This window comes from Octodon degus, unplaced genomic scaffold (assembly GCF_000260255.1).
Source record: "Octodon degus isolate 3935 unplaced genomic scaffold, OctDeg1.0 scaffold00114, whole genome shotgun sequence".
NCBI classification, from domain to species: domain Eukaryota; kingdom Metazoa; phylum Chordata; class Mammalia; order Rodentia; family Octodontidae; genus Octodon; species Octodon degus.
The window spans coordinates 4,559,408-4,567,688 of NW_004524690.1; positions in this window are offsets into that span (position 1 = coordinate 4,559,408).

An 8,281-nucleotide genomic window follows, 5' to 3' on the forward strand; every position below is an offset into this window, starting at 1 on the left:
AATGTATGTAGTGTTTTATTTGTTGAAACTGTACTTCCGATTTGATTTGAAACTGTCTCATTGCTATCTGTTTATCAATAAAACTTCGAAAAAAAAAAAGTGGAAATAGGCCAGTCTCCACCTCTGAGGGTGAGCAGAGTACAGGAGTCACAGAGGGCTGCCTAGTGAACAGCTGTGCACACAGCTCTGGGTAGGCCTCAAAGTTCACCATACCTACCCAGCACAGGTCCGACTGACCCTCAGGCCCATATCTGGCTGCCTCTCCCAACAATTTCTCAGTTTACAATTGAGGTACTCAAGGCTGGGAGACACCATTTATAAATTCACACAAGTAATGCAGTGTCATACTTCCAAACATAGCTGCTCTATTCTCAAGAAAATGCTTTCACTGGACCACGCAGCCTTTCTTTGCTTTCACAGATCACCTGGTGCCTTTCACCCACCATCTACCTAAAGTTACTAGTAATCATGGGCAAGTGAAGATGTAAGGCACCAGTCCTGGGTCACTGCACACCCAGAGACAAGCATGGAAGTGGGAACAATCTCTAGCAGAGGGATTTCCCAGCCAAAGGCCTTTGCCGTTTTTGGTAAATAGTGATGAATTGCCCTTCATCAAGGTTGCATCAGTGTGTACTCTGAACAAGTTTGTAAGGGCAGACTTGTTTCCTTACTCCAACAACATGCCCAGCCTTTAGTGTGACAACTTCAAAGGAGAAAAAGGGAATCTCAATGAAGTATTTATATCGGAGATGAATACACACTTCTCAGAGAAAGAAATATAAGAGGCAAACACCTGAAAAAATGCTCCACATCACTGGCCACTCGAGAAATGGAAATTAAAACAACACTGAGATACCATCTCACCCCAGAAAGAAAGGCTATCATAAAGAAATCAAACAGTAACAAACGTTAGAGAGGCTGTGGGGAAAAAGGAACTCTTCTCCACTGCTGGTGGGAATGTAGACTGGTACAATCACTATGGAAATCACTGTGGGGACTCCTCAAAAACTAAGACTGGAAATCCCATTCAAACCAGCTATTCCCAGGGCTGGCCAAATAGCTCATCAGATTAAAGTTCCTGCAAGCAGGCACAGGGGCTGGGGGTTCAATCCCCAGGCCTGCCATGCCAGCCCCGCCACCTGGGTGTGCTGAGATGGCAATTGAGACTGGGTGTGGTGGCGTGCACCTGTAATCCCAGCTCTTGGAAGGCTGTAAACAGGCGATCACTACGAGTCTGATGTAGTAGTGAGACCTTGAACACCCTGTAGACCTTTCCTTAAAATACAAAAATAAATAAACAGAAAACCAACCCACCAGCTAGTCCCCGCGTGTTTCCCCCAAAGAACTGAAACCATCGTACCACAATGATATACATGCACCCATGTTTATAGTAGCATAATTTGTCAGAGCCAAATCTTGGAAGCAATCAAAATGCACATCACCTGAGGAATGGATGAAACAGATGTATTTTTTTATACAATGGAGTATTACTCAGCTATAAAGAAAAACTCAAAGCCTTCATAGGCACATGGATGCAACTAGAAGCTATATTCATAAGTGCAATAAGTCAGACCCACGAGTGTAAATATCGGACTGCCTTCCTAGTGTAAGAACCCAAAAGAAAAATAAAACTTGAAAGGTACAACAGATACAGTAAAACAGAAACAGAATTTATGGATTACACAATGAAGAAAGGAGAAAGGAAAAAAGGCGAGGGAGGGGACATGCAAGTATATATACAGGATGGCTGAGGTGATTGTACAAAATATTTCCAGCACTCTTTTTTGTGTGTGTGCATTTCATATGGAGTCTACAGGGTCTCACTATACAGATTGGACTTTAAGTGATTCTGTTTTCAGCCTTCCAACTGCTGGGATTACAGGCACGCACCCCCATGCCCAGTCAATTGCCCGCCAGGAATCGAAACCTGGCTGCTGCGCTCTGCCTATGCAGGCGCTTTGGTCCACTGAGCTATCTGGCTGGCCCACCATCATTTTTTTTGAAAATAGCAGTTAATGTGCTAAACTTTCACCTTGAATAACTGTATGCTGATGTCTGCAATCTAAGCAACAATATCGAGGACAGCAATGTGTAATACAAAAACCATGCTTAAATACCTGTCATCTTGGGTCTTCTAAATGTGTACAGATTCTAATGTCATATCAATTATTACTATATTCTTTAAATTTTTAAAAAAGGTAAAGAAGAAAAAGATAAGAACAAAAATTTTATGTTTCTTGAAAGCAAGCAGTAACATGCAATCATATGTCCAATCTTATGTAACTATATGTTAATTTGAGCAACAGATTTGATAAAAATAGATAATATATTAAGCACTGTTAATTAACTATTGATTTGAAAATCTGTAACATATGTATTGCTGTATGTTACTGTTTCTGATATTTTGCTTTTGTTTTTGTTTTTACTTTTCAAAATAAATTAAATTTTTAAAAATGTAGTATTGAGTATAAGAAGTAAAGCCATGCTGTTATGTTGAGCTGTAGGGGACTCAGGTCAACAATTTCTGACATTGCCAGTCAAGCGGAAGACCCAATACTATTATGGACTACTGGACTCTTAGAATATTTTGCTCAGTTAACACACCTATAATAATCAAATAATGGAACTAAACAAAAAAGGGGATACAGATGAATGTCCATTTTGTATCTGTGTATTCAAAGTGGCTAGGATAGATATATAGTTACATTCTCTTAATGAATAGAGCAATTTGTTCTAATGGTGTTTGTAAATAGGATATCATGTCCGCATCTTGTACAGCAATTAACCACTAGGAAGAATGTATGCAATGTGTTAATTATTGAAACTGTCCTACCAATTTGGTCTGAAACTGTCTCATTAATATTTGTTTCTCAATAAAATTATGGGAAAAATGTAGTATTGATTTCTTTTTATCACGTGGGTATCTTTTCATTTGATTTGTATTTCCTTTTATAAAACTGTCACATTCTTTAAGTTGTCCTTTTTCTTCATTTCTAAGTTTTAAAATATGTATATTTAATGTACTTTTAAAAATTTGTCAGCTCTTGAGAGGCTGTAAACAGGTGGGTCACTAGGAGTCCAATCTAGTAGTGAGACCCTGAACACCCTGAAGACCCTTCCCTAAAATTAAAAAAAAATTGTTATTTATGCATATTTTCCCATATATAAGTTTTTCACTTTGCTTTGGTTATCAAACTTGGTAGTTTTTTTTTATGTTGTTTTGTATCACCCTGAACTTACATTTAAAACACTTTTTCTTATTTGTGCATGCTAGGCAAGTGCTGTACTTCTGAGCTATACTCCCAGTCCTTTCTAACACAGGATCTCACTAAGCTGCCCAGGCTGGCCTGTAATTTTCACTCCTCTGGCCTCAGGCTTTGGAGTAGCTGGTATTACAGGTGTATACCACCAAGCCTAGAGTACAATATTTTCTTTTAATCTATGTGTGTGAGACAGGAGTACATCTTTTTTTTGGTAGGTATTAGGAATCAAACTCAGGATTTCAAGCTTGCCAGGTAGGCATTGTGCTCCTGGGACCTACCCAGTTCTCATACCACTAATTTAAGAAACACTTTCTAAGTTGGGTATGGTGGTGCACACCTATAATCGTAACACCTGGGAGGATGAGGTGGAACACCGCAAGTTTGAGACCAGCCTGGGCTACATAGTGACATCAAGGTCAGCCTGCACTACATAGATACTGGCTAAAAAAAAAAACACTTTAAAAAGATACCTATTAAATTCCCAAATATATGTAGGCCTTTTTCTGGGTTCTAGTCTATTTCATGGATCTGAACAGGTACCGGCGTATCACTTGAATTCTTGCTGCTTGAAATATGCTTTCCTAAAGTGGCAGCAACAACCCCACTTGGAAGCTCTTCCTTTCGGTGCTTTCCCTGGCTATTTTGGTATACTTGGTTTTCTTGAACTTTGGAATCAGCTTTAATGTCTTTTAAAAATTCAGTGGCATTTTACTTTAAATTTATAGGGCAATTTTTGCAAAATGTCTCTATCATTTTTTCTAACCACTCAGATCAGAAACACTGGAGTCATGCTGGCTGCCGTTTCCCTACACCCCTCAACTGGCTCCTTAGCAAGCCCTGGGAGCAGTCCTTGCCCATACAGCCAGAAGCTGATGGCTTCTCTCCCATTGCCACCTACCGCCCTACTGAAGGCATCATTTCGCACCCACTTTCTGGATTACATATCTCCCTCCTTCCTTCCATCTATTCTCAACACAGAAAGCAGAACTGTTCAGCCTGGGTCAGCTCACCTCACAGTTCTGTTCAATTCCTTCTGCAGGCTTTTTTTTTTTTTTTTTTTTTTTGCACACAGTGAAAAACAAGATTTGAAACACAGATATGGAAGTGAGGTCCCAACATAGTTAGCAGAGAGAGTGTGCCAAGAAAAGGAAACCTCCAGAACAGCGCCAAAAGCGAAAATAGGCAGAGAGCAACAGGAGATGGGGGGCCCAGACAAGCAGGAGGCCACACCTTGGCCTTCTGGCCAGTTTAAGCAAAAATAATTATCTTGGCGGGGTGGGAATTGGGATAGGAGAGGTGTGGCTGAGAAGACGCTCTTTTTATATTAATTCTAAAACTGTTCACATCAATCAATGAGTTAAAATTTACACATGAAAGAAAAATGTAGAAACTCCCAAATTGCACAGATGGCTCTTGTAAATATGTGTAGGAATTAGGCTTTTCTTTTTGTCAGACATTTATAACTCAAATTCCACGACCTCTCAGTTAGGGGAATTTTAAACAAAGTAAGATGCATCAATCTAAAATTTAATTTTTGAGCTGTCCCTGTAAGGAATATCTAGTATTTATCAAATTAAATAGCAAAATGACAAACTCTAGACTTAATGATCTTCAGAAAAAAATGAGGTGGTTTCAACAATATTTAATTTCTTTCACTTTTATGTTTAAAAAATCGTAGTACTGAATAAGCATTTGAAAAAAGTATGATTTTTAAGAATGCAAAATTGACAATAAAAGAATGTGAGAATTATTTGCTTCCACCACTGTCTCAGATGAAAACTTCCCCAGGCCATAGGGGTCCAAATCTCACAAATGACATCAATCAACAGCAACTCAGAAAACCTTTTGTCCTTCTTGTCTAAGGAAACAAATGGTATTCATTCAGCTTCATCTTGCAGGAGGAGCAGGACAATGAAATGCTGGAATGTTCGGAAGGAAAACCTGCAGTCTGTACAGCAAGACTGCCTCTTGCGATTCCACATGCACCTTCAATGAGAACCTTTCCTTGTCTATTTCTATACATTACATTCTCATAATGGTGAAACTTTTAAGGGTGTGTGTGTGTGTGTGTGTGTGTGTGCGCGCGCGTGCGTGCTAGAGACTGAACACAGGGACTCACTGAGCTATATAGCCAAACGTTAATTTCTTACCACCTTTTTTTTTGGTTACAGGATCTATTTGGCTTAGACTCATAGCGATCCTCCTGTCTCAGCCTCCCCAGCCTGGGATTTACAGGCATGAGTCACCACACCCGGTTTCCGTGGCTGGCACGGTGTGGGGCCAACACGGCATGTGGTACCAGGGATCAAACCTGGTCCTTGTGCTGGCCAGGTAAGCACTTGGACTAATGAGCTATCTCCCCAGCCCCTTTACCACCTAATTCTGTATCAAAATGTTTTTAATCTGCATATCCCTCCCCCAAAGCACATTATTCTTTTTCTAAGCTGCGTTTTTGTTGTTAATGAAAGGAGAAAGAACTGAGCAGAGAGATGGTTTGGGGCTTAAAATATCAAGCATACTTACTTTCCTAACAGCCCAAATCCTTGTGAAAGTTACTGAAAAGCTCCTCTTAGATCTCCAGAACGCTGCAGAAAAACACCTAAGAGCATGGCCAGCTTCCCAGGTGCCAGTGGTAACAAAAGGAAAATGGGCAGGGGTGGGAACATTTCTGTCCATTTCATCACCACCACCAGCCTAAGAAAATAACTTATTCTGGAAACTAGATTTATACAGGAAACTCAGCAAACCAACAATTCCTCTCGAAATGATGAGAAAATTAAACACATGTTCTTATTTTCGATTTTCAGCAAATTAAAGCTATTAAAATTCTCTTTACTCAAGCACTGCCTCTTAAAAATGTTCTCTCCAGCTGTTTATATAAGTGAAAGTCATCATGTAAGAATTCATTGTTCAAAGTTATTAAAGATTCTCCTTTAAAAAAAAATTGCTCTTCTCAAACACTGACATGTGACAAAAGTCCTTACCAGTTTGAAAGTCACATTTTCTGTTTCTTAAAAATTAAGAATCTTCATATAAAGGTTTGTGGCTCTATCTTTTGTTCTCATCAGTAGCTTTCAAACTTTTTTCACCACTGCTCAGTCATAATTTTTACAGAATAACTCAGAATCCATATATACACATCCAAACCCAAACAAGTTTTCACAAGAAAAGATACTCCCTAATAAAGGTAGTGCAATGCTGGTATCTTTTTAATTCTTTTCCATCCTATTAAAAAAATGCCAGTAAAGTCTTTCAATTATTTTTCCCAGTAAAGGATCACACACTGCAGAGCAACACTGTGTTCTATTTATTCTGAGGAACATTTAATAGTAAAATAAAGTATCTATTGTCATTATACAGCATGATTTAAAAAGTGATTACTTTAAAAATACCAGACAGCTCTGTGCAAAGCTGGCTAAGTCCTCCTCATACACTGCTGTTTCCTAAACAGGTCCAGAAATGGACTTATCCGAGCACCTAGCAGAGACTGGTGAAGGCTTCAATCACCCAACTAACCTAGCACGTAGTAAGTAGCCCATGGAGAAATGACGTGGGACAATGGATTCCCATGCCGCAATCTCAGAGACCCGCTGTGTAGTTAGTACCACTTTCATTCCAAAGGACATTTATACACTTTACACTTGGCAAGGGACATAACACAGCAATGACCTGTCTTTATCTGTAACTTTGAGCAACTGTAATTTTTGAGTTCTATTTGTTCATTTCCTAATCTGCCTAAAGACTTTTTAAAATAGATTTTTGTTCCTGACTCAATTTCCTTATGTAATACTACTTTAAGAGTCTGATAATATCACTGGATCTTTGTGGCTTCTTCTCTGAACCTACTCCCCCTCTTAGCAGGCTCTCTGCCTTGTACAGTGATTGTGTGAATTCTGAGTGGGTGAATATTCCACAAAATGTTTGTGGGACCATTCTGGAGATCTGGCTTGAGGTGGGTTCTTCTAGAGAATATTTTGTACTCATCTTTATCAGTTGCCTATGTACCCTACCAACTCGATGCTGTTTAAGGTTCAGCTTGACTTTTTTTTTGTCCTGGGAAGTGAATCAGGGCCTTCACTCTGAGCTGTATGTCTAGACTTTTTTCTTTTGCTTCTTCCTTTCCATCTACCTTTCTTGACAAGGTCCAAGTCATCAAGTTGCCCAACTTGTTATATTCCTTCTCAGCTTTCCTGAGTACTGGGTTATAGGCACCAAGCTGGGCTGATTTTTTTTTTTTTTTTTTAAAGACAAATCAAGGTATATTATGTACAAAATCCCTATGATGAATGTACTTATTGCATATACCTAAATTTTACTAATAAAATTAATTTTAAAAATAGTATCCATATTGGAAAGAATTTGTGCTGAAATCCAAGTATGAAGTGTTTTGGGGGTCTAAATCGTAGGTAGAATATGTGTGTGTATACTTACATCTCACCTCTATCAAGAATCAAAGTTAAACACAGGAACTGTTCTCAGGGTCCTCCGCGGGGACTGGGACTCGGCAGTAAGCATGCCCTGTGTGCCCGCAGGTACACGTGCACATGTGCAGTGATTCCCTGTCCTGGGCGGATCCAGCCTTCCTCTTCTGTCAGTCGGGATCTCAAAGCTGCAAAAGCTAAAGCTATCCTTGTAACTCCAGGTTGCATCTTCCATTTAATTTTATTTTTCTTCATTCTGAGGCCACCTGAGAAGCATTCTTTAACCTTAAACACTTGGGGCAGTTTCCATTAGACTGGTGTACCTCATACTACAGAGCTATGTAGTCTTACACAATCAACCATCTGTTTGAAAGTGATACAAAATCAAACCCAGAGAGAAATTACTGTATTCAGACTTTATTGCTTATTGGTCAAATCATTCCACACAATTTTAGGTAAAGAGACTTTGAGAAAATATATTGGGAGTGTTGAACAGATGATGGCAATATTGATGAAAGTGTTCAAGTATTTTACACAAGGTAATAAGAGGCACCACAGCCACCAGCACCCCCAGAAATTTGTACATTTCATATAAAA